This window comes from Choloepus didactylus, chromosome 1 (genome assembly GCF_015220235.1).
Source record: "Choloepus didactylus isolate mChoDid1 chromosome 1, mChoDid1.pri, whole genome shotgun sequence".
Taxonomy (NCBI): Eukaryota; Metazoa; Chordata; class Mammalia; order Pilosa; family Megalonychidae; genus Choloepus; species Choloepus didactylus.
This window is the reverse complement of record NC_051307.1, coordinates 37,854,734-37,882,558: the sequence shown is the minus strand read 5'-3', so window position 1 is coordinate 37,882,558 and position 27,825 is coordinate 37,854,734.

The window sequence follows — 27,825 nt, the reverse complement described above, 5'->3', positions numbered from 1 at the left end:
AAGAATGGCTAATGGTGTCTGTAACACATCTGTCACCTAGGAAGGCACATCCTTTGCTCCTGGGTTGTGTTTCAAAATTGTTTTCTCCAAAATGTTTCTGGGCTTCTGTCTTCCGGCGTTTCTCTCTAAGCATCTGGGTGTCCTCTCTTAGCTTTCCAGGGCAAACTCTGGGCTTCATCTCTCAGCTTAGCATCTCCAAACATCCTTCTGTCCACATCTCCAAGAATAGGAAGTCAGCAAGAATCTGTGTCAGCTCTCCAGTTCTCTTAAGTAATCTAGTGAACCAATCAATACCCACCCTGAGTGGGTTGGGTCCATACCTTCATGGAAATAATTTAATCAAAGGTATTACCCACAGTTGGGTGAGTCACATCTCCATGGAAACACTCAATCAAGAGGTTCCACCCAAAAAAGATTGGGTTAAAAGATCATGACTTTGTGGGGGACATGATATATTCAAACCAGCACAAATCATATTTTTGGTTAAGGTGTGGCCAACTGAAGCAGGGTGAGCTTTAATATGGATTATTGGAGTTCTTTATAAGTGGAAGAAATTCAGAGATGGTAAGAGAAAGCTTCAGGGAAAAGCTATTTGATTACCCAGTAATATAGTTTATATAGAAAAGGCAGGATTAATTTTTTGATTCATTCCCTTTATTTTCTATTATTTAAAAATAACCAATTTACTCACCAGCGTATTCCAATGATGATCAATTAATTTGCTGTTGTTACAGTTCCTATTGTTTAGTATCCTTGAGATATGTTGCAATCTATTGCAGTTATCCTTCTTGATACTTCGATTTTCCCAAATTTGGCCATTGGCATCCTCTTCAAAACTGACTCATGAGTGCTTTTGACACAACCCTAGGAGGCTTTACTTGCTTCCTTGTTACTTGCTCTGAAAAGATGTTTCAGAATCTTCTTATTCATTTTTTGTCTCATTCCTGTATTCAGCCATATCTCCGTTGAATCTTGATTATTTTAAAGATGCCAGTTCTTCTTATATTTTTTAATTCAATGAGATATCAAATAAAATACCAGCAATACATTTTATAACCTTACAAAAATGACACTAAACTTCATCTGTAATATTTAAAATAAGAATTTAGTGAGGAGAGAATAGCCCTTATAGATTTTAAAACAAAATACAAAGCTCCAAAATTAAAACAGTTTTGTACTTCAAAGGAAATAGAAAATGGACCAAAGAAGAAAGTGGCATTCAAAATGAGGGGAGGGGTGAAATGGATTATTTAATAAATGTTATTAAATGTTGAAATTGAAAAGGGTTAGTATATCTTAGTACCCCCCAAAATTCCAGATTGATAAACCATTAATTTGAAAAGTACATTAACTTGTGCTGAAGAGGCCTTTCAAATTAAGACTTAAAACCTAGAAACAAATAAAGCAACATGAAACAAAAAAAGATAAATTTGATTATAAGTTTAAAATTGTTTAGAGGACAGAATTAAGTATGTAAATATATATGAAGCCAAAAGACAAATGCAAAATGAAAAAAAATACTAAACACATGATGTACAAGAGGCTAACTTTCTTACTTTTAGAGAGCTTCTTCAAAATATAATGATCTCTGAAGATGGCGGCATAGAGAGGAGTGGAAGACTGTTAGTCCCCCACTGGAACAATTCATAAATGACCAAAAAACTAGTAAATAACCTGGAATAACTGTGGGGAGACAAACATGACTGTCCACTCATCATCCTCCAACCTGAATTGGGAGGAATGCCTGAGATTGCAGCGTAAAATCTGTAAGTAAAACTGCAGACCCATGCTGAGAGCCGAGAGCCTCTCCCTCATGAAAGCCTCGCGGTGCTAGAGAGCGGCACTCTCTCAGACCAACTCCAACTGGGGTTTTAATGTTAACTGCTCAATACAGACAGCGAATCCTCAGCAAGCAGACAGAGGCTTTTGGTGACAACTGACCTTGGGAGAGTTGGGGGATATTTCTGTCTCAGGACAGGGAGCCCAGAGGATCGGGTGCTATCTCTGGCTGACGGGTGAACCTGGGAGCTTTTCTGTCCCTTTCTCTCTCTGTGAAGAAAATCTCAGCCATTTTCATCCCACAGCGCTTTGCGGTAAAGACAGCCTCAGCCATTTTAAAATCAAAACACTTTGATCAGCAGAGTCAGAGAAACAAAGAACTTATTGATATGCAGTGACCTCTCTGGAGGATGCATAGCTTCCCAAGAGGAAAGGGAGGGGCCCAGCTCTACTGCCCACCCTTCCGGAACCAGACACCAAAGCCTGGGGGAAGAGAGCCACAGGCCACACTCTTTTACACAGGAGGTGACAGGCTGACAGGTGCACCTGCCAGGCAGAAAAGCACAGGTGCATCAATCCTCTAAGAAAAACCATCAGGGAAACCAGATGCTGAATATTACCTCCTTCTGTGACCTGAGCCTGTTCTTGTCTGGGAAAACCTGATTGGGGTGACCTAGGAGGTCAGATGCCTAGACAACAGAAAACTACAACCTACACAAGAAAAACGAAGCTATGGCCCAGTTAAAGGAACAAACATACACTTCAACTGAGATACAGAATTTAAACAACTAATGCCAAATCAATTCAAAAAGTTTAGAGAAGGCTTCGCAAAACAGATAGAGGCTGTAAAGAAAACACTGGGCATACATAAGGCAGAAATCAAAAGTTCCAAAAACAACCAGTAGAATCTATGGAAATGAAAGGAACAACACAAGAGATGAAAGACACAACGGAAACATGCAACAGCAGATCTCAAGAGGCAGAAGAAAACACTCAGGAACTGGAGAATAAAACACCTGAAAGCCTACACGCAAAGGAGCAGATGGAGAAAAGAATGAAAAAATGTGAGCAACGTCTCCAGGAACTTAAAGATGAAACAAAGTACAAGAATGTACGTATCATTGGTGTCTCAGAAGGAGAAGAGGAGGGAAAAGGGGCAGAGGCAATAATAGAGGAAATAATCAATGAAAATTTCCCATCTCTTATGAAAGACATAAAATTACAGATCCAAGAAGTGCAGCATACTCCAAACAGAATAGATCTGAATAGGCCTGCGCCAAGACACTTAATAATCAGATTATCAAATGTCAAAGACAAAGAGAGAATCCTGAAAGCAGCAAGAGAAAAGCAATCCATCACATACAAAGGAAGCTTAATAAGACTATGTGTCCGGCGCCGCCCCGCTCGACCCCTGTTCCCCGGCCGGCGAGGGGAGAAACAAGGGATGAGAGAGAGAGAGATGCAGACCATGCAAACTGACCTGGCTGGAAGTCACGACTCGAGCCACACGGCGGTTGCGAGAGCAAGTCTTTTACTGAAGCTAGATAAACATTCTCTGTTACAGGTTTCCACGCGGGGCAGAGTGCCTCGCGGGAGAGCAGCCTCGATGTGGCCGTCAGGTACGGCTCCTAGTGGGCTGTCTCCCCGAGGTTCGCTTGGGCAAACTCTTAAGTACTCTACTCATAACCAATGATCTAGCGCCGCGCATATGCACTCAATTGGCAGATAGGAATAGTGAGTGTGCACGTCATAAGCGGAAGCAGGATATGGGCGCCATCTTGGCTCATTCGATGGGCGGGGGGACTTTGGAGCAGGTTTACAGCGCATGCGCTACGCCCGTCCCGGGAGACGGCTCTCCACATCTCCCCCTTTATTATTTATATCGACCCAGTGTCCCCAGTGATGAGTGTGCTCCCGTGAACCCAGATGGCTCACAATTTGTTCCGGTGCTTTGGGGAGTCTGGACTAGGTCTCAGCCATTTAGCGGCGGAGCCTCTAGCACCGACCAGAATGCTCACCTCATATGGAGACAGGAGAGTCCGTGAGCTGGAAACAACATGACTCTCCCTGCAGTGCTTTGCCTTGCAACTGGGGGACAAAGGCGGGGGCAGGGATAGCATTAACCAGAGTCGGAGGCGTCACTAGGCGTCCCTATGCATTGGCTAGAGTCAAGTCTGGCCACAACTATGACTCTGCCTTAGGGACCTACCTGAGACAAAAATTATGACTGCTGGCGTCGCCCGTTATACCCGGGACACAGCTGCGCGCTTAGCTACAAACCTCGCTCCCGAGTGCCCCGCCCGAGGCGGCCAGGATGGGGTATGGCCATCAGAATGGTCGCTGTTGGGGGTATCAAAGGTGGAGGACATAGCCATCATAGTGGTAACACGGTACTGCCGCGCTTGAAACAGGCGTTCTAGCAAAGATTTAACAATGACTAATCCCACCAATGGTCCCACCATCAAGAGAATCCAATTAGTCAAATTGGGCCAAGAGAACCAAGAGGTGACTTGGTCCCACAGATTTTTTACAGTCTCGCCCAGTGTGGAAAGGTCGAAACTAACAGGCTTCAATTTCCTAATGTTCTCAAGTCCCTGAAGGTCGGATTTCACTTGGTCGGAGAGATTGGTGAAGTTGGGGAGATAAGTGTCCTTGAGCCACTCGGCGACATCTTGCTGCTCCTCTGTCAAGTTCACCCTAACCGGGGTGACACAAAGCCTCCCGAATAACCATCGGGTATCACACGTCTGCTGGAGAACTCTCCAGAGTCCATCTATTTCTAGTCCAAGTTCATCTATCTCCGCTAGGAGTTTCTGAATGGCCTGGAAATTTAAGTTCAGCATCTGATTGTGGCGGCGTAGCACGTCTCGGGTAAGGTATGCCTCTTGGACGCCTAGACTTAGAGAAGGGGATATTGTTAAGTGAAACAACTTGAGAAACAGGGCCAACCCAGTCGGTTGCCTTGACGGGGAGCCAGACATAACTTGGGCGATACACTAGGATAGCGGGGCGGCGAGGCATCCGGGTCTTTGGAACGGTTGCAGACTGTAGGAGCAAACCCCGGAAGGAAAAGGCACCTTTGAGTCTCATTTTTACTCAAGATCCCTTCACAAGACTGGCGGCTCTTCCCTGTAACGTTAAGAAATTCAAGCAAGACTCCCTTACTTAACTCGCCATTACCAGTTTCACAAGTAGCATTCGCCGCAACTGTGGTGTTGACAACCTTGACAGAGAGGTTAGCAAAAGAGAGGATCAGTGTGTCATTGGTGAGGGGGAAGGACTCGTTGAAGCTTGTGGAGGAAATATTTCTGTCAGAAGGCAGGTGGTGGAGACCTAGAGACAGGGTACGAGTGAAAAACACAGGAGAGGCGGGAGACCCAGCAGAGAATGGGGCCAGGGTCGGGGGATGATGCCACAGGCCCCAAAGACCACTCTCCTGCGCTACCACAGTTCCACTAAAAAAAGAAAAAGGCAGATTAGAAGGATTGCTATAGGAGAGCAAAGAACAGAGTTACCGATCCTCTTTTTGGGCAACCGCGGGGTGGTCAGTCCTACTATTATCGTCTTGTCGGTCGTCGCCATCATCAGCAGGGTTGGAGGCTTGGTCTAATGGTTCAGGTTGTATATTCGTTGGCGTTTCTGACAGCTGTTCCTTGGCTTCTTCAGGTGATGTCACGGTTCTCACCAGTCTTTCCGGAACCCACACTGGTTGACGTCCTGGTTCCTGGGGAAAAACACAAACAGAGCCTCTGGCCCAGCTGAGCACCGGGTCAGGGCCTTTGTGGCAACGGCCACACGGCCTGGTTACTGCACCTGGTTCGCCAAACCGTTGAGTGGCAGGGGGCTGACGTCTATTGGGACAATCTCTCTTAAAGTGCCCTGATTGGCCACAGCCATAGCACCCGTTAGACTTTGCCCCTAAGGTTCTCGGGCCTTTTGTAGCCACCTGTAGGGAGCTAGCTAGCATGGCAGCTAGACCTGCATTAGTTAAAGGGCTGCCAGTATCTCTACAGAGCCTGACCCACTCTGTCAAATTTTTTGCTCTGTTTTGTGCCAGGATAACTTTGCACTCCTTGTTGCACTGCTCAAAAATCATTTGCTTAACCACAGTCTCTGCTACTCCTGGATCTGAGAAGATTCTCTCAGCTGCGGTTTGCATCCTGGCTACAAAATCCGCAAATGGTTCTGTGGGGCCTTGGTGTATATTGCTGAGTGAGGCCTGAGCCTCTCCCTTACCTGTTAGCTTTTTCCAGGCACCCACAAAACAGCGGAAGATCTGGGCGTAGACCTCTTGTGGGAAACCCGTTTGGTTCTGGGCATGGGCGCCTCTCCCCAACAGCATGTCAGCATTCCACCCGCCACGTCTCCCCACCGCATTCCTTGCGGCCTGCTCTTCAGCTAACTCCTCAAACCATGCTTTCCAATCTATGAATCGGCCTGACGGCAAGCAAGCACGGGCTAGCTGAAAAATATCTGCGGGTGTATGATTTAGAGCAGAGAGGTTCTCGATCATGTTCAAGGTATAAGGGGCATTGGGGCCATACTGATGGACGGCCTGCCTCAATTCCCTCAATAGTTTGTAATCATATGATTCGTGCTGATTGCCACCTTGGGGATTGATAATAACCGGGTACATTTCTGAGACTGGCTGCGGCTCAAGTGGCTGGTAGCCACCCAGCATGCCAAAAGGTCTAAATGTTGTGAAAGGGTTCCATCTCCAGAAATGTCTCCCACCACTACCTAATGGCAAAGGGTCCTGAGGGCCTGTGTACTCGGGCGGGGGGTACGGCAAAGGTTGCCCCTCCCCTGACCGGCCCATCGGGGTTTCCGGGTCTGGCAGCAAAGGATAATTACATTTACTGGGCATGGCCACTAGAGGGAGCTCTCGGCGAGGTCCTTTGGTGGGACCGCCCAAGGCGTCAGTTGGGAGCTGGGGTGTCCCTGGGGGTGCAGCGGTAGACATTGGCGGGGCGGAAGGCCGCACGGGTGTGGCGGGAGGCTCCTCCCACTCAATTAGCGGGGATGCTTCCGCCTCCTCGTCAGTATCGCTATCTGACTCTGAGTCAGAGTCACTGGACTCCGGCGGTTTGCCCTTATAGGAGCCGTCCGCTGACGAAACTGACTGGGTTTCTTGGAGCGCGCACCGTGCTTCTTGCAAGGCAGAGGACGGGCTTAGGCCGGCAGCCGATTCTAGTTCAAGGACCGCACGGACGGTCTCCCATATGGGTACTAGAATCGGGTCCATACACACGCCCGTCTGGCGCGCTCGGTCTATGTCGCGACCGAGCTTCATCCAAGAGGGTAGGCTAAGGCTGCCGGTGCAGGCAAACCAAGGGGCAAAAGTATCAACATCATCAAGAAAACGCTGAAGGGAGCTTTTCCTGACCGAGATACCCCGTTGTTTCAAAAGGTTCTTTAAGGGAGCTAAGAGAGGTGAACTTCCGGACTGCCCCATGATTGCAGTCGGCACTATACTTCAGTCACTCGGAGAGCTCTTCCGAGTCCCCCGGGGTCACCTGAAAACCCACGGGCCCTAACTATCATGTAATAAGACGCACTCACCTTCTCGCGTTGATCAGGCGCGGGAAGTCCGCCGTAAGCTCGATGCGCAGCGCTGCTCTCCTCACAGAGGGACCGTCGAGAGCGAGGCAGGAGGAGGAGCGTTCCCCGTACGGGCCACCACTTGTCCGGCGCCGCCCCGCTCGACCCCTGTTCCCCGGCCGGCGAGGGGAGAAACAAGGGATGAGAGAGAGAGAGATGCAGACCACGCAAACTGACCTGGCTGGAAGTCACGACTCGAGCCACACGGCGGTTGCGAGAGCAAGTCTTTTACTGAAGCTAGATAAACATTCTCTGTTACAGGTTTCCACGCGGGGCAGAGTGCCTCGCGGGAGAGCAGCCTCGATGTGGCCGTCAGGTACGGCTCCTAGTGGGCTGTCTCCCCGAGGTTCGCTTGGGCAAACTCTTAAGTACTCTACTCATAACCAATGATCTAGCGCCGCGCATATGCACTCAATTGGCAGATAGGAATAGTGAGTGTGCACGTCATAAGCGGAAGCAGGATATGGGCGCCATCTTGGCTCATTCGATGGGCGGGGGGACTTTGGAGCAGGTTTACAGCGCATGCGCTACGCCCGTCCCGGGAGACGGCTCTCCACAACTATGTGCGGATCTCTCAGCAGAAACCATGGAGGCAAGAAGGAAGTGGAGTGATATATTCAAGATACTGGAAGAGAAAAACCACCAACCAAGAATCCTATATCCAGCAAAGCTGTCCCTCAAATATGAGGAAGAGCTCAAAATATTTTCTGACAAACAGACAATGAGAGACTTTGTGAACAAGACACTCGCTCTACAGGAAATACTAAAGGGAGCACTACAGAGTGATAGGAGAAGACAGGAGTGCATGGTTTGGAACACAGTTTTAGGAGATGGTAGCACAGCAATGTAAGTACACTGAACAAAGATAACTATGAATACGGTTGAGAGAGGAAGGTTGGGAGCATGTGAGACACAAGAAGAAAGGAGGAAAGATAAAGACTGGGACTGTGTAACTTGGTGAAATCTAGAGTGTTCAACAATTGTGATAAAATGTACAAATATATTCTTTTACGGGGGAGAACAAGCAAATTTCAACCTTGCAAGGTGTTAAAAATGGGGAGGCATTGGGGGAGGGATGCAGTCAACTTAAACTAGGGACTGTAACTAACAGAATCATTGTATTATGCTTCCTTTAATGTAACAAAGGTGATATACCAAGGTAAATGCAGATAAGAGGGGGGGATAGGGGAGGCAGTTACACACTTGACATTGGTGGTGGTGTCTGGCTCTTTACTCTACTTTGATTTAAGGTTACTTTTCCTTTTGCTACTTCCTAGCTGTCATTTTTTTCCTCTTTCTTTTGCCTCTCTGCCTTCTTTGACTCTCCTCCTGCCTTGTGGAAGAAATGTAGATGCCCTTATATAGATAGTGGTGAAGGTGGTAAACACATAAATATGTGTCCATACAGAGAACCATCGATTGTTTACTTAGGATGGAATTTATGGGGTGTGAACAAAACCTTCTTTAAAAAAAAAATGGGTTGATGACAAAACCTCAAGGGGAATATACTGAGTGAAATAAGCCAGACACATAAGGACAAATATTGCAGGGTCTCGCTGATAAGAACTATTTATAGTATGTAAACTCATAGACATGAAATGTAAGATACCAAGATATAGGACAAGGCTGAAGAATGGGGAGTGATTGCTTAGTATGAGCAGAATGTTCAACTAGGATGAACTTAAATGTTTGGAAATGAACAGAGGTGTCGGTAGCAAGATGTGAGAATAACTAACAGTGCCGAATGGCGTGTGAATGAGGTGGAAAGGGGAAGCTCAGAGTCATGTATGTCACCAGATGGAAAGTTGAAGGTCAAAAGATGGGAATGTATAAAACTGAATCCTTTGGTGGGCAGTGTCCATGATTAACTGTACAAATATTAGAAAACTCTTCCATGAACCAGAACAAATGTATGACAGTACAATTAGAAGTTAATAATAGAGGGGCATATAGGGAAGAAATATATACCTATTGCAAACTATATACTACAGTTAGTAGTATTTCAACATTCTGTCATAAACAGTAACAAATGTACTATACCAATACTACGAGTCAACAATTGAGGGCGGTTGGTTAGGGATATGGGAGGATTTGAGTTTCCTTTTCTTTTTTTTTCTTTTTACATCTTTCACTTTATTTCTTGTCTGGAGTAATGAAAAGGTTCTAAAAATTGAACAAAAATTAAGTGCGGTGATGGATGCACAGCTGTATGAGGGTACCAGGGGCAACTGATTGTACACTTTGGATCTTTGGATAATTGTATGGTGTCTGAACAATCCCAATAAAAATTTAAAATATATATATATATGTAATGATCTCTAACCAATTGAATAATCAAAAAGGTTATGAATAGTCAATTAACAAAAGAAAATTGAAATGACCAATACATTTTAAAATAAAGTATACCTTTATCCCATTGAAATAAATGTAAATCACAACAACATTTCATTGTCTTAGTTTTCCAGGCTCCTATGACAGATACCACACAATGGTTTGCTTAAACAATAGAAAGTTGTTGTCTCACAGTTTTGAGGCTAGGAGAAGTCCAAAACTGAGGTGTCAGCAAAGCAGTGCTTTCTCCCCAAAGTCTGTAACAATCTCTTGCCTACTGCTGGCAATCCTTGGAGTTCCTTTGCTTGTATCTGTGCCTCGCATCACATGGATGTTCTCTTCTTTCTCTTCCCGGTTTTGTTGACTTCTGGCTTTTCCCTGAGCCTTTCTCTTACTATGTCTGAATTTCTTCCACTTATAAAGGACTCCAGTAATCCATATTAAAGCCCACCCTGCTTCAGTTGGCCACACCTTAACCAAAATATCATCTTCAAGAGATCCCATTTACAGTGGGTTCACACTCACAGTAATGTGGATTAAAATTAAAAATTGGAGTACATAATTCAATCTACCATATCATTTTTACCTTCCAGTTGGAAAAATATTTAAAAAATGATAGTAACCAGTGCTGGTGAGTGTGTCAGCAATTTCTCATGATAGGTCTGTTGTGGAGCACCTTTTGAAAGTTTAGTATTAGTGAAAATGTAGAGTACATAGAATTCCATTAACAGCCACGATTGAGAAACAAGAATGAAATGGAAACCAGGACAAAATAGGTGAAACTAATTTTCAGATCTTGGAAAATAGACAGAGGTGAACTGTGAACCCTGAGAAAAGTTAAAGAAATGAAGTGAATGTTATAATAATCCTGGATTTCTGTTTTAAGAAACATTTAAGGCATCAGTGCAGAAGGAGAAGCCCTAAGTAGAGTACAATTTTCTTGACGCATTGAGGAGATGGATACTAGAGTTCTGGGAGGTTGTGGAGGGTGGAAGCTGCAAGGATGGGCTCTAGAGAGGTGAGAGCTATGCAGAAAAGCACCAGAAATCTCCAGAGTAACTGGATACTTTTAACTCACACTGTACACACAAATTAACTTGACATTAGAGACCTAAATATAAAAACTAAAACTTTAAAATTTGTAGAACGAAGCATGGAATAAAATATTTGTGACCTTGTGGTAAGCAAAGATTCCTTAGATTGAACATAGAAAGCATGAACCATAAAAGAAAAATATTGCTAACTTGGATGTCATCAAATTTAAATTTTCTATGTTTAGACACCATGAAGGTCACAAACTTAGAGAAATCATTTACAATATATATTTCTCACAAAGGACTTGCATCTAAAGGATGTAAATAACTCTTATACTCAATAATAAAAAACTAATTAAAAATTGGTCAAAATATTTTAACAGACAATTCAAAAAAGAAAATATACTAATAGCCAATAAGCAAATGAAAAGAGGCTCAGCATCATTAGTTATCAGGGAAGTACAAAGTAAAACCACTACACATCCACTAGAATTATTAACATTAAAAAAATGGCTCACCAGTGTTGGTAGATGTCAAGTAACTGAGTTTCTTCTATCATTATTGGGAATCTAAAATGGAACAATAACTTTGTAAAATAATTTGACAGTTTCTTATAAAGTTAAACATGTGCTTGCTATATCCCAGCAATTCCACTTGATATTTAGCCACAAGAAATAAAAATATGTTCACGAAAAATTGTACAAGAATGTAGCAGTTTTGTTCATAATAGCATCAAACTGGACAAAAGTATATCCATCAACAGATGAATAAACAAATTGTGTATTGTGAAATTTCTCACATTTTTGAAAGTATGTCCACAAAAATACTTCTACATGAATATTTTAGCACTTTATTCATAGTTGTCTGAAAATAGAAACAACCCAAATGTCCACCAGCAGGTGAATGGATATGTGTGCTGTGTACACACAAGGGAATACTACTCAGCAATAGAAGAAAATTAACTACTGATAAACACAACTTCATTATGTTGAGCTGAGCAAAAGAAGACAGATACAAATTAGTTTATATGCTATGATTCTATTTACAGGAAACTCAAGAAAAGAAAAATCTAGCCTACAGTTGCAGAAAGCAGAGCACTGAGTGCTGGGAGAGGGGGAAGTGATTGACTGGGAAGGGGCATAAGGGAACTTTTCGTGATGATACAAATGTTCCATATTTTGATTGAGGTGGTAAGTATATGGGAATATATATTTTTCAAACTAACCAGATTGTACATTTAAGATGGTTGCATTTTTTGTATTCAAATTATACCTCAACAAAATTAATTTTAAACTATAAAATCTGCCATATATAAGCCCTGCCAAACTTTCTGCTACTAGGAATCTACTTTACAGATATTCTTATAAAAGTATACATCTTAATTTCTCAAGATAGGACTCCTTGCAAAGAATAACTAGAAATTACCCCATCAACCACTTATGGCTCTATCAAAGTAGAGTACTATGCAACTATAAACAAAGAATGAACTTCATTTATATTGTACTATTAATATATCTTTAAATTATATTATTAAGTGAAGAACAATGTTTAGAATAATCCATTTGATGTAAATAGATTAGGAATATATTTGAAGTTCATTCAACACACATATAACTTTAATTTAAACTTATGATTGATTTTACTGAATTTTCTTAGTTCCTTTTTTTTTTTCCCTGTCTTTGAACCTTTGGTTATTCAGAAGTATATTGCTTAATTTTAAAACATTTGGGGATTTTTACAGTTAATTTTTTGTTACTGATTTCTAGTATAGTACCACTGTAGTCAGAAAACAAATGCTGTATGATTTTAATCCCTTGAAATTTGTTGAGACGTTCTGTATTATCCAGAAGGTATTTTTGTAAATTCCATGCTTGTATAAAAAATGTGTATTTTGTAGTTTTTGGGTGTAGTATATTGTAAATATCATTTAGATGTTATTCACAGCCTCTCTCTCTATATATATGTATATGTATATATATATATATATATATTTTTTTTTGTCTGCATGTTCTATTACTGAGATTTGCTTGTTTAAATACCCATTTATAATTATGGATTGGCCTCTCTTAGCTATGCCATTTTTCCCTTGTATATTTTGAAGCTTTATTTTAGGCAGATAAAATTTAATATTGTTATATCATCCTTCTATTTTTATGAAATATCCCTTTTATTTCTAGCAATTTGTGTTTCACAACCAGAATTAGGATGAGGAAAGTAAGGTGCCTAGGACACAGAATTTAAAGGAGCAGTTACTCGGTGCCAACTCTGCACTTGCCCATCCCTGAGAGTGAGTGCCTCCTTAAATTTGCAAACTAGGTGTCTCACTTTTAAGGAGGCACTCAGTCTCATGGTCATTCAAACCCAGGGTGTACTTGGCCTCACACTAGATCTGCCCTGAGGTATTTCATATTAGTGTTGCAACTCCAGCTTTCTTTTGGTTAGTATTTACTTAGCATACCTTTTTCCATCCTTTAACTTTTCACCCATCTGTATCCTTATATTTAAAGGGTCTTTTGTAACCAAAATATAGCTGGGCTTATGTTTAATGCATAAGCATTAAGTAACAATGTTTGTTTTTTATTTGAGGAGTTCAGTGATTTACATTTAATAAACAGAGCTAGGTGAGTTTAAGTCTACCATCTTGCTTTATTTAAAAATTTGTTTGATTTTTTCCTTTTCCCCTTATTTCTCCTTTCTGGCCTCCCTTTTTATTAATCAGTATTTTTAAAATTCCATTTTATATACTTTGTTTTCAGTTAAACCCATTTACTTTTATTCTCTTGTGATTATCCTAGCAATTCTAGCAGGTATCTTGACTTACCATTTCTTTAAAAATGCAAGAGCCTTACAATACTTTAACTCCATCTCTTCATCATACCCTTGACATATTGTTGTCTTATATTGTACATATATGCTATAAACTCCCCATGGCATAATCATTACTATGATTATAAACCATCAATGTTTTTTTAAATTTACCCAGTTATTTAACTTTTCCAGTGCTCTTCATTCCTTTCATGCTTTCATTTGCAACCGTTTTCCTTCTGCCTGAAGAAATCCCTAATATATCTTATAGCACTGGTCTGTTGGCATCAAATTCTCTCATGAGGGGAGGAGAAGCTGAAAACACATCTTTATTTCATCTTCATTTTTGAAAAATATTTTATTAGATACAGAATTTTCAGTTGGGAATTTTAATTTTTCTTTCAGCTCTTTAAATATGCCATCCCATTGTCTTCTGTCTTCTATAGGTTCTCTTGGAAAGTCAACCGTAAGTCTCATTCTTTGTCCTTTGAAGGTGGTATGTCTTTTTTCTTTGCCTGGTTGTAAATTTTTTTCTTTCCCTTTGTTTTGTAGCAGTTTGAATATAATTTGCCATATATGTTTTCTTTGCAATTATCTTCTTGGTGTTGGCTGAGATTTTGGAATCACTGGTTGATCTCTTTCATCAGGTTTGGAAAAATTCTCATCTGTTATTATTTCAGATTGTTTCTGCTCTTTTTCTTTCATTCTGAAATTCCAGTTACACATCTTTTAAACACTAGGCTATGCAATATATTATTTTTATCCTATATTCATTAATCTGTTCTTTCAGTTCCTCTTTCTCTGTGTGTTGGAGTTTGGATATTTTTCTTTTTGTTGACTAACAGTATCTTCTACTGTGTTCATTCTTCTGTTAAACCCATTTCTTGAGTTCTTAAATTCAGGCACTGTATTGTTTTCAGTTCCAGAATGTCCCATTTGATAAAGATTCCAATTATATTTTGAAATTATCTATTCTATTTTGTCCTTCATTATTTATTTAAAATATTTATGACAATCATTCTAAAGCACTTATCTATTTATTCCAATGACATCCATCTGAGGGTCTGTTTATTTCATCTGATTTTTTTCTCTTTATTTTCAAACACATTTTCCTGCCTCTTCAGGTGTCTCCTTCTCCTTTTTTTCAAATGCCAGAAACATAGAGTCTGAGGTTGATGTCATTTTCCCCCAAAGAGGATTTTTCCCTTTCCTCTGTTAGACAGATAGACCAAGGGAAAAGCCACCCTAGTACAGTCAGGAATTTAGTGCAGTCTGGATTACAATTTAAGTTAAATTTACTGCCACTCTGTTTTCAGATATTTCCAGTGAGAGATAAGTTGTATGTTTGTTTCTGACCCTCCTTGTAGTGTGGCTTCGTGTCCTAAGAATTGCAAGACTGCAGGAGCTTTCACTCTGCCTTGAACCACCCAGTACTAAGCATATCACCAATGGGAAAAAAACAGGCCTCATGTTTGGTGCTCCTTTAAATTCCAGTGCCAGTGCCTTTCTCTTCCAGTGCTACTAGCCACCAATAGCTTGGGTAGTTTCTCTTTCTCTTAGTAGAGGCCCTCTGCCTAAGTCAAGCTGGACCTTCAGTCTGTTCCCATATTTGGCAAAATTCCCAATGAGGAAATTCATCTTAACTAAGAAGAGATAACCCCCCTCTGGAAATTTGAATGTAGCTCATCCAGTCCTCTTTTCTTCCCCATTACTATGGTTTCTTTTAAAGCTAAACTGTTTTTTTTTTTTTTTTCAAGCAAAAGGCCTCACATATTTATTACTGAACCAACTTACTTATGCAGAAGCATAAAAGCAAAGAAAAGCCAGGTTTTTCCTCAATGAAATAAGTCCAGCTGTTCAGAAAGGGGAACTCTTTCCTCTTGAAGATGCTAGTGAAATTGGTACAGAATCAATGTGTGTGCCATCACCATTCCTTATATACCCAGCTTGGTTCTCTCCAGTGTCTCCTCTTGGAGTTGTACCTGATTTTATTGCCAGTTTTCATTCGAATTCATTGAGAAATGGGACGATTCTGTTTTTGTCTCTTAGCCAGGAATCTAAATGTCTTGATTCTAAATGTCTTATGAGAACACATGGCAAAGATGGCAGTCAAAGGAACCCACCTAAAACTAAACTTTTGAATGTATTCATTTATTTTCTATTTCTTACAGTTTGGGGTGATTGCATGCCCCTACATTTTACATTCTACTCAGTGGCTGAAGTAGGTGGGTAGATTTAACTTGTTTATTAATTTTATTGGTCCTAGGCAGGGTAAATACTGCGATGAGAAGAATTCTTAGGTCACATTCAGACTTTTGGGGGACATAGAGCTATGTTTCAGTTTGGGTTATGGGAGTGTGGCATATATGCTATCTTTATGTCTAATTGTACTATTTATTACTATGTGCTAAGAGTTGTAAGTAATGGGTGATTTGCTGAATGGTTTATTTAAATGATGAAAAAGGCATAAAATAAAATAAAAACCATTTATTTAATTCTATAATAATTGCTTTATATGTATTCTAAACTTTATTTCTAAAGGTAAATTTTGAGGAGGGCTAATGCCTTTTTACAAAGAAGTTGAGATTTAGAGGGTTAGTGGAGTAAGAATTAAAACTAGATCTGTCAGATTAAAAAGCCTGTTTGTATGTATTGTGTCCCCCAGAAAAAAGCCATGTTCTTTGGTACAGTCTTGTGGGGGCAGACGTATTAGTGTTGATTAAGTTGGAACCTTTGGATTAGGTTGTGTCCATGGAGATGTGACCCACCCAACTGTAGGTGGTAACTCTGATTGGATAATTTCTATGGAGGCATGGCTCTGCCCATTCAGCGAGTGCCTTGATTGGTTTACTAGAGGACTATATAAGCTCAGACAGAAGGAGTGAGCTTGCTACAGCCAAGAGGGACACTTTGAAGAATGCACAGGAGCTGAGAGAGGAGCTTCAGCTTACAGAGACATTTTGGGGACCACCTTTGAAAGCAGACTTTTGTTCTGGAGAAGCTAAGAGAGAACAAACCCCCCAAGAGCAACTAAGAGTGACATTTTTGAGGAGCTGAAGCCTGGTGAGGAATGTCCTGGGAGAAAGCCATTTTGAAACCAGAACTCTGGAACAGACACCAGCCATGTGCCTTCCCAGCTAACAGAGGTTTTCCGGACACCATTGGCCATCCTCCAGTGAAGGTACCCAATTGTTTATGTGTTACCTTGGACACTTTATGGCCTCAAGACAAACTGTGTAACCAAATAAACCCCCTTTTATAAAAGCCAATCTATTTCTGGTGTTTTGCATTCCGGCAGCATTAGCAAACCAGAACAATCAAGATAACTACTTTCGTTCAAAATTGGGATGAAATCCACTAACTTGAAACAGAATAGGATCTGTTCTCTGCTAGAGCAGAAATAATTCTGAGCCAGCTATTAGAGAAGGGTTATAGGACCAACTGTGCCATGGTGATTACATGACTGTCTATTATTAGCAGAGAAGGTGTTGGACATGCACTTTTCTTCTAAAATGTGGTGATTCCTATCCCTCTTTTCCCTCTCCTTCCTTCCTTCTTCCCTCCCTTTCTTCTTTTCACAAATATTTATTTTGCACTGTCAATATAGTAAGAAATGAGTATGAAAAAGTTCCTGCACTCAGGGAGATTATAGCCTATGGAAAAGCTCATATGTTTAACAACTAGTTGCAGAAATAGTCATATAATTTGAAGTGCAATAACTGCTTTAAAAAAAAAAAGATTTACAGTGGTGGAATGTGGGATTTTAGGGTATTACTTATATCTTTACTTATATAGATTTTCCCACTTATTGAAGTTTTACTGTAATGAAGGAGAGAGATTTAATTCATAATGGACTGAAATTTCTATAAAGAAAATAATGTATGCAATACAGTCTACAGATAACTTTAGGAATCTTTTAAATATATTTTTAGCAAAATTAGTTGTGTCTTTTCCTAAAAAAGTTTCTTTTGCAGTATTCCAGGGGATGTTTTAGGTTTTTTTTCAGAGCCATCTACTTTAAGAATTTCAACTGTTGGCAATTATTTATTATTCATGGAGCTGATGAGCTCAGAGGAGTAGTTGACATATACTGGTGCCCTAGATTTCTGCTTTTTATATGATTTTTTTTTGTCTAAATTTTAGGCCAGATGAAAGCATTTTCTTTATATAACTTGTAAAATTTTAAACAGTGACTAGTGTGTGAAATTAAGAAGAAAAGTCTTGCTCCTTCAGACAATCCAAGTGCACAACATGGTGGTGTTTTGGCAAATTTTTGTCTCTCCATAGACATATATAACATAGCTATACATTTTATTGACAGATGTGCTCGTATGCTATATATTATTCTGTGACTTGCTTATTTTCTTTAACAATATTCTGTGGATGTCTTTCCATGTTAATTCTGTTTGAGTCTAATAGTTCCATAATCTTACATTGTATGAAGATACATAGTGCAATTTATTTAAACAATCCCTCTTCTTGGATACTTGGGTTATTTCTAGCTTTTTGCTATCATAATGCTGCAATTAAATCCCTCCACATCTGTCTTTGCTCTTTGTAAATTTATATCTGTGTATGAATTCTTAGGAGTTAAAAGCTATACACATTCAAAATTTTGACAGCTATTGCTAATTTGCCCTATAAAAGGCTATGCCAATTTATGCTACTGTATATAATTGTGTGTGTGTCCTGCCCTCCTGCCTCTTTGCTATTGATGAATGTAATCAGTATTTGCCAGGCTGATGTGTGTGGTGGGATTATATTATAGTTGTTTTATTTTTGCATTTCTATATTTATTACTGATGTTAAAAATCTTTGTTAGTGTTTATAATCCATTTATACTTTTTTTTAGTGAGATGTTTGTTCATATCTTTTATCCACAAACTGTTCATCTTTAATTATTGTTTTGTAGGCACTTATTATTGATTATTCCCATCTAAACCTTGTCAGATTTATGTTGTAGTTATTTTTGACAGTATATCATTTGTTTTTATTTTATTTATGCCATTTTTCTCATTTTGAAGCTTTCAATTTTTATATCACTATGTCTTTTCCTTTGTGATTTCTAAGGTTAGTGTCATGCATTGAAAGGACTTCCCAAATAAGGGTTTTAAAATGCTGCCTCATTTTTTTCTTATATATTTATAGCTTTATTTCTCTGTTCAAACCTTACATTTAGCATAAATTTATTATAATGTGTGTTGTGAAATTGATTTCCACTTTATTCATGAATCTATAGGCAGTTGTTAAAATAGCATTACTGAGTTAGCTGTCCTTTCCTCACTGGTATGCAATACTTCATTTACCATATATGAAATTTCCATATGTACATGGTAGATTAGTTTTCTAGGACTGCTGAAACAAACTACCACAAACTGAATGGTTTAAAACAATGGAAATTTATTGACTCACAATTCTGGAGGCTACAAGTCTAAAATCAAAGCATCAGAAGGGCTGTGCTGCCTCTCAGTTTGTACGCAAGAATCTGTTCCATGCCTCCTTGGATTCTTGTAGTGGCTGGCAAGACTTCACGTTCCTTGGCTTGTGGTGTAACTCTGTCTCTGCCTCTGTCGTCACATGGCCACCTTCTCTTCTCTTCTCTGTGTCTATCTGTGGCATATTTCCCTTCTTATAGTGACACCAGTCAGAGTGAATTAAATGCCTTCCCATTCCAGTGTGAAGTCATTTTAATTTGTCTAATTCTATCTGGAATGAACCTATTGCCAAAAAAAGTCACATTCTAAGGTACTGAGGATTGGCACTTCTACATATCTTTTGGGGAACCAAATTCAACCCATGATACATGAGTTTGCTTGACTATTATGTTTCATTAATCTGATTGTCAGGGCCAGTAACATACTCTTTTATTATATGAAACTTTATCATAAATATTTATATTTGGTCAGACAAATGTATTCTTATTATCTTCATTTTACTAATTTCATGTCTATTTTCATTGAGTTACTTTTTAACAGGGATTTAATATTCAACTTGTTCCATTTTCTCCAAAAAGTCCCATTGGAATTTTGATTAAAACTTTAACTTTATGTATTGAATTGAGAAGAAGTGACATCTTTACAATAATGAGTTTTCCCATCTAGGAACCAGGTATAATTTCTGCATTTAATGAGAACTTCTATGTCCTGTGGTGCAGTATAATAGTTTTCCTCAAATAAGTCTTGCACATTCTTGTTTAAAATTATTCCAAGGTATTCTATAGCTTGTGTTAATTTTTGTGATGAGATCTTTGCTTTTTAGAATTGCATTGTCAATTAAAAACTCTTAAGAATCTTGATTTTTGATGCATTTAAGCTTGTTAATAGATTCTCACTTGACTTGCATAGCTATCGTCTTCAAATAATGATAGTTGGTTTCTGTTCTGCAGTGAGAAAAAATCATGACAGAGTTCCCTGCAAACGTGTGGAAGAATTTTTATTTTCATTTGAACGGTGGTAGAGCAGAGTTATAAGGTGATACTACTCCATTGCTTTCTTTGACCGTGAGACCCATGTTAGGAACCTGCTGCAACGTGGTCAAAACCAGTCCTCACCAGTTGCAACTTCAGCACATGTGACCGACAAGCTGTTTTGCTATACACCTAGAGTACTGTAATGGCATGCTCCACTCCTGAAGTCTTCCAACTACCCTGTGGATTGTTCCCTGGTCTGCTGACTCTAGGATGGAGTTTTTTCTAGGGCTAGATTGGGCAAATTGGTGCACCTTCTCTTCTAGAGGCTACCTTCTTCCCTGTGTTGGGTTACATTTTATTTTCATGTCCCTCTTAGTGATTTATTACTCTAATTCTTACATAATATTTATTACATACACAGTAATATATATATATATATATTTAACCTTATAACTTATGAGTACATAGTGAAGCATAATAACAAGGTGAACACCTATTAATACCCTCCCACCTTAAGAACTTCACCAATATTATTAACACCACTGAATCTACCCATGTATTCCTTTATCAGTCCTAGTCCTATTCTTGCCTCCCTTCCAGAGGAAAGTTTTGTGTTTAAGCATTTCCTTTCTTTTTTTAAAAAAAATATGTAATGATATATGATGCACACCTAGGCAATAAATTTTGTTTTATTTTTGAGCTATCTAAAAGTGACATCAGACTGTATCAGTTAGGGTATGCTCAGGGAAGCAGAACCCATATGAGCATCAGTGTAGAGAATAAGGGATTTATCATATGGATTAGAATTTAATCCAACGTGGAACTGATTAGGCAGTATGTATAGGTCTTTTGTTTTGCCTCCCTCAGCTTGAAGTCAGCAGGGTCAAGTCTAGACACAAAGTTGAACATGAAGTGGGAGAGACCAAGGACAAACTGGGAACCTGTCTCCTACAGTCTCCAGTCTTGATGTTGCATATGACATAAAGAATAAGATAACTCCCGTCACCAGAGAGCTGAACCACATCTGGTCAGAGTTCAGAGAAGTTGAAAAAAGAGGGATTTGGAGGTGTTGCAGGCCTGGCTGTGCCCTAGGCCAGTAAGGAGAGCCAGCAGATCATGTGGCAACGAGTGTGAGCTGCAACCATGCATGCACAGTAATGATGTTCTGAGAGTTTAAACCTTCCCCATCCCTTTTACTCCCACTTTCCGAATTTTAGGATATCTCTCTTGTAGCAACCTTAACTTGAAATCACACAGGAAAGGAGATTCTGGGACATGGAATTCCAGATTAAATTGACACAGTGGAAAGGTACCCACCAATTTAGACATCTGCAAATTCTTTCAACTTTGTAAATTGTTTTGTGTATCTATATATCCTTCATTTTGGTGTCATAGTCTATTATGTAAAAAATCCAAAATTTTTTCATCCATTTTCCAGTTGATAGACATTTCAGTTGTTTCCAGGTTTTTTATTATTAATATTGCTGTGCTCATTCTTGAATGTTTGTACTGATGTCATTGTAAAAGTGTTTTTCCATGTTTTAGCAGTAGAAGAATTGCTGTTTCATGGAATGAATGAATGTTCAGCTTGGAAAAATAATGCCAAATAGTTTTCCAGAGTGGTTTAACCAACTTTATGCTCCTACCAAAATCATATAGAGTTTTTTTTAATGCATTTTTAATTGTGAACTTTAACATATATACATAACTGATAACTTTCAAAGTACAATTTAACAAGTAGTTAGAGAGCAAATTTCAAAGAATGTCATGGGTCACAATTCCACAACTTCAGCTATTTCCTTTAACATCTTATAGAGTTTTTTCTTTTTTGTTTGTTTTTTGTTTTTTTATGCAATTTTATTGAGATATAATCACATAACATACAATATTCAAAGTGTACAATCAGTTGTTCACAGTATCATCATATAGTTATGCTTTCATCACCACAATCAAACTTTGAATATTTTCATTACTCCAAAAAGTAAAATAAAAATTAAAATAAAAAAGAACATCCCAAACATCCCATTCCCCTCCTCCCCACATTGTTCATTTACTTTTTTTGAAATACAGTTTTAATTGAGATATATTGACACACCCTACAGTCATCCCTAGTGTACAATTAATTATTCACAGCATCGTCATACAGTTGTGCAATCACCAGAATCAATTTTTGAACCTTTTTCTTACTCTAAAATAAAAATAAAAACAAAAAAGAACCCCTAAATCTTTCCATCCCCTCCATCCCACCCTATTCTTCATCTGATTTTCGTCCCCATTTTTCCACTCATCTGTCCATACGCTGAATAGAGGAAGCGCAAGCCACAAGGTTTTCACAGTCACCCAGTCACACTATGCAATCTTCATAGTTATACAGTCATCTTCAAGAATCAAGTTCACTAGATTGCAATTTGACAACTTCAGGTATTTCCCTCTAGCCATTCTAACAAACTAGACTAAAAGTTGATATCTATACAGCACATAAGAATACCCTCCAGAGTGACCTCTCAACTCCATTTGAAATCTTTCAGCCACTGGAACTTTATTTTGTTTCATCTCTCTTCCCCATTTTGGTCAAGAAGATCCTCTCAATCCCACAGGGCTGGGTCAAAGCTCATCTCCAAGAGTCATTTCCCACATTGCCAGGGGGGTTCACATCCCTGGGAATCACATCCGATGTAGGGAGGAGGGCAGTGAGTTCACCTGCCGAGTGGGCTTAGTGAGAGAGGGGGCCACATCTGAGCAACAGAAAAGCTCTTGGGGGTGGGGAGTGGGGGCAGCAGTTCCTAGGCACAATTATAAGTGGGCTTAGCCTCTCCCTTGCAGCAACTAGCCTCACAGGAGAAATCCCCCAGTTCAAGAGCTTGACCCACCAAATTGGCAGTCCTCAATATTTGTGGGAAAATCAGCAATAGCCCATGTGGGGAAGTCCAATGCTTCTGCATTTCTTCCCAGTTCCTCAGGGGACCCCACAAATACACTTACACTCTTTGCTCATGTCACTCTGGGATGTATTGGGTTTTCACCCCAGCCTGTACAAACTCACCAAATCCCATTTCCTATTCAAAGCTCCATGTAACTGAGTGTTCAAGCAAACTGATCATACAAGTTAAATTATCTGGTGTGCTACAGAAAATATAAATCCTGCACCAGATAAACATCTCCTCCCTTCATCTCGCACGTAAGTTGTAGTTTTAAAACCCAGTCAGTATGGTCCTTTACCCTTGGGCCTGGTTTGCCTTAGTCCTCACCAGATCCTCTTCATTCATATCTCTAATTAAGGTCTGAATTCTTTTCAGCTCTTTAAATAGTTGCCGTATGGGGTAATACTGACATTCATAGCTGCCAAATTCTAGCTCTGAGTCTCATGTGTCACACAGATACCCAAAGTTCCAGAGACTGACCAGACTATACACAAGGAACTCAACATCTCAGGGTTTAGAGATAACCATTACAACTCAGGAATAGTAGTGACTGCTTTAAGAGCTTACAATCTGGGGACCATTACAATAAGCATTTCCCTGATTAGCTGTGCTCTAAGATTCAGTTCTCAGAGTTTACACATTATAGTTAGTCCATATTAGTGAGGCATTATATTGTTTGTCCTCTCATTTCTGGTGTGCTTCACTCAAAATGTTGTACTCAAGATCCATTCACCTAGTTGTGTGTCTCACAGCTTCATTTGTTCTTGTAGATGCTCAATATTCTATTGTATGCAAACACTACAGTTCACCATTCTGTTCATCAGTCAGTGTACTCTTAGGCCACCTCCGTCTATTGCAGATAGTGAATACTGCTGCTATATATATACCGGTGTGTAAATGTCCATTCGTGTCCCTGCTCTCTGATCTTCCAAGTATATACCCCATACTGAGGTTGCAGGACCTTGAAACCCACACATACCTAGCTTCTTTTTTTTTTTTTTTAATCTTCATTTTATTGAGATATATTCACATACCATGCAGTCATACAAAACAAATCATACTTTCGATTGTTTACAGTACCATTACATAGTGGTACATTCATCACCCAAATCAATCCCTGACACCTTCATTAGCACACACACAAAAATAACAAGAATAATAATTAGAGTGAAAAAGAGCAATTGAAGTAAAAAAGAACACTGGGTACCTTTGTCTGTTTGTTTCCTTCCCCTATTTTTCTACTCATCCATCCATAAACTAGACAAAGTGGAGTGTGGTCCTTATGGCTTTCCCAATCCCATTGTCACCCCTCATAAGCTACATTTTTATACAACTGTCTTCGAGATTCATGGGTTCTGGGTTGTAGTTTGATAGTTTCAGGTATCCACCACCAGCTACCCCAATTCTTTAGAACCTAAAAAGGGTTGTCTAAAGTGTGCATAAGAGTGCCCACCAGAGTGACCTCTCGGCTCCTTTTGGAATCTCTCTGCCACTGAAGCTTACTTCATTTCCTTTCACATCCCCCTTTTGGTCAAGAAGATGTTCTGCGTCCCACGATGCCAGGTCTACATTCCTTCCCGGGAGTCATATTCCACGTTGCCAGGGAGATTCACTCCCCTGGGTGTCTGATCCCACGTAGGGGGGAGGGCAGTGATTTCACCTTTCAAGTTGGCTTAGCTAGAGAGACAGGGCCACATCTGAGCAACAAAGAGGCATTCGGGAGGAGGCTCTTAGGCACAACCATAGGGAGGCCTAGCCTCTCCTTTGCAGCAACTGTCTTCCCAAGATACCTAGCTTCTTGTAGGAACACTGTACTGTCCTCCAGATAGGCTGTACCATTTTACGTCCCCCCAACAGTGAATACATACATCTCTGTCTCTCTCCAAGTTCTCTCCAGCACTTTTGTCCCTCTGTTTATTTTTTTCCCTGCAATTTTATGTGGAAATATTAAAATACCATACAGTCATCCACAGTGTACAATCAATTATTTACAGTATCATCATATGGTTGTATATTCGTCACCATAATTAGCACTTACACTTGTTCATTACTCAAAAAACAAAGAAAGAATTGAAACAAAAGAATAATAAGGATGAAAGAAAAAGTAAAAATAAAATACAGCAATAAGGTCAGTAATAAAAAGGATAAAAGAAAAAGTAAAAATAAGATAAAATACAGCCACAAACAAAGAGGAAGTGGTGAAAAAAGTAAAAAGACAAAAGAAAAAGAAAGAAAAAATGGCAACAAAAAAGCTGCAAAAGGTTAAAATAAAATAAAATACCTTTAAAAAGTCGGACAACAACACTAATGCCAAGAATCTTATACCCTTCCCTTATGTCTCCCTCTTATAGGCATTTAACTTTGGTGTATTGCCTTTGTTACAATTAAGAAAGCATATTGCAATGTTACTGTTAACTATAGACTCTAGTTGCATTGATTGTGGCTTTGCCCCCAATACCACCCCCTTTTTAACAACTTGCAAAGTTGACATTTGTCTGTTCTCCCTCATGCAAAAACTTATTTGTACATTTTATCACAATCATTGACTGTTCTAGGTTTCACTAAGCCACACAGTCCCGTCTTTATCTTCTAACTTTCCTTCTTGTGTCCTCCATGCCCCTAACCTTTCTCTTTCATCCATACTCAGTCATCTTTGTTCAGTGTACTTATATCATTGTGCTACCATCTTCCAACACTGTGCTCCAAACCTCTCTCCTGTCTTTTCCTACTTGTCTGTAGTGCTCCCTTTAGTATTTCCTGTAGAGCAGGTATCTTGTTCACAAACTCTCTCATTGTCTGTTTGTCTGAGAATAGTTTAAACTCTCCCTCATATTTAAAGGACAGTTTTGCCAGATATAAAATTCTTGGTTGGTTATTTTTCTCTTTTAGTGTCTTAAATATATTATACCACTGCCTTCTCACCTCCATGGTTTCTACTGAGAAATCCACACATAGCCTTATTGATCTTCCCTTGTGTGTGAAGGATTGCTTTTCTCTTGCTTGCTTCCAGAATTCTCTCTTTGTCTTTGACATTTACCAATCTGATTATTAAGTGTCTTGGTGTAAGTCTATTCAGATCTATTATGTTTGGAGTTTGTTGCACTTCTTGGATCTGTAATTTTATGTCTTTCATAAAGGATGGGAAATTTTCAGTGACTATTTCCTCCATTATTGCCTCTGCCCCTTTTCCCTTCCCTTCCCTTTCCAGGACACCCATGACATGTATACTCATGCGCTTCATGTTGTCACTCAGTTCCCTGAGACATCACTCATATCTCTCCATTCTTTTCCCCATCTGTTCTTTTGTGTGTAGGGTTTCAGATGTCCTGTTCTCCAGTTCATGAATCTTTTCTTCTGCCTCTTGAAATCTGCTGCTGTATGTCACCATTGTGCCCTTCATCTCTTTTGTTGTGCTTTTCATTCCCGTAAATTCTGCCAATTGTTTTTTCAAACTTACGATTTCTTCCTTATATTTGCCCAATATCTTCTTTATATCCTTCATCTTTTTTTGCCATATCTTCCCCCAACTCATTGAATTGATTTTTGGATTGATTTTTTATTTGATTTAGGAGATTTGTTTGATTAATAATTAGTTGTTTCAATTCCTATATCTCAGTTGAAGTGTAAGTTTGTTCCTTTGACTGGGCCATATCTCTGTTTTTCCTAGTGTGATTTTTCATTTTCTGTTGTCTAGGCATCTGGTTTCCTTGAATGCCCCAATCAGATTTTCCCAGACCAGAGGGGCTCACATCTCAGGAAGAAGCTGTGTAGTCAGTATTAGGTTTCCCTGAGGGTGGGTCCTAGAAGATTGACAGGCTTTCCCATGAGGTCTCTAGACTCTGTGCTTTCCCTATCCAGCCCAGCAGGTGCTTCTCATCAGCCCACAGCTCCCCACTGTTGTAAAGAGGTGTGGTCCCTTTAATTCACAGTGGATCCTGACCTGGCAAGGGGCCCAGGGTCTCAGAAGACAAGCTTAAGTTGTTGCTTGTTTGTTTTTTTTTCTCCCAGGTCTGAATACTCTGAGACAGGGCAGCCATTGAGCCAGTCCCACCCCCCTTTTCTTAGGGAAGATACACCCCTAAGGGAGTTATCTTCTCCATTTGAATTCCTCCTTTGTCTTTCTGGCTCTGTTAACTCCACAGTTGCCTGGGTCAGCACAGAATTGAAGATGCCTGAGATTTTCTCTAATGGGCTGCTCAGAATGAGAGAAAAAAATTGAAAAAGAGCAGAAGTCCCTTTTCAGAGCCAGTCTCCAACCCTTCAGTTTTCTTGGGCCATAGCTACCTCTAGTATTCAGAGGTCAGCCATCTCCACCAAAGTCTCTGTTTTTATTTATTTATGTATGTTTTTCCTGTCAGCTTTGCCTCCTCCCTGCTGGAAAGAATCTGCTTCCCTTCCTGCTCCATGCTTGTAGATTGTATTCAGCAGTCCAAATGTGTTAATTAAAACCACAATTGGAACTTGGTTGAGTTACTTTCCCTGTAACCTGTTTTTTTTTCACCTGTCAGTGTTTCAGCTTGGCCTTCCCTGTCCAAGGCAGGAGGGGTGCCAGTTCCGGGTTTGCAGAGCTTTACTTACAATTCTGTGCTGCAGTCTCAGCCACTCCACCCATTCCAGGCTGGTGTACAATGTGTGTCCATTCCTGGATGTCTCCCAACAGTTGTTCCAGATTATTTACTAGTTGTTCCTGGTTATTTACTAGTTGCTCTAGAGGACTAATTAAATTCCATACCTCTCTATGCCGCCATCTTTCTCCCCATATAGAGTTTTAATTGAGCCACGTGCTTGTCAACACTAGGCACTATAATACCAGTTAATATTCTTTAATCTAATGTGTAGAATTAAGGTATCATTGTTATATTTATTTGCATTTTTCTGAATGTTAATAAGATTGAATATATTTTCATATGTTTAGTCTATTTCTTTTAATGTTTTATTTTCCTTT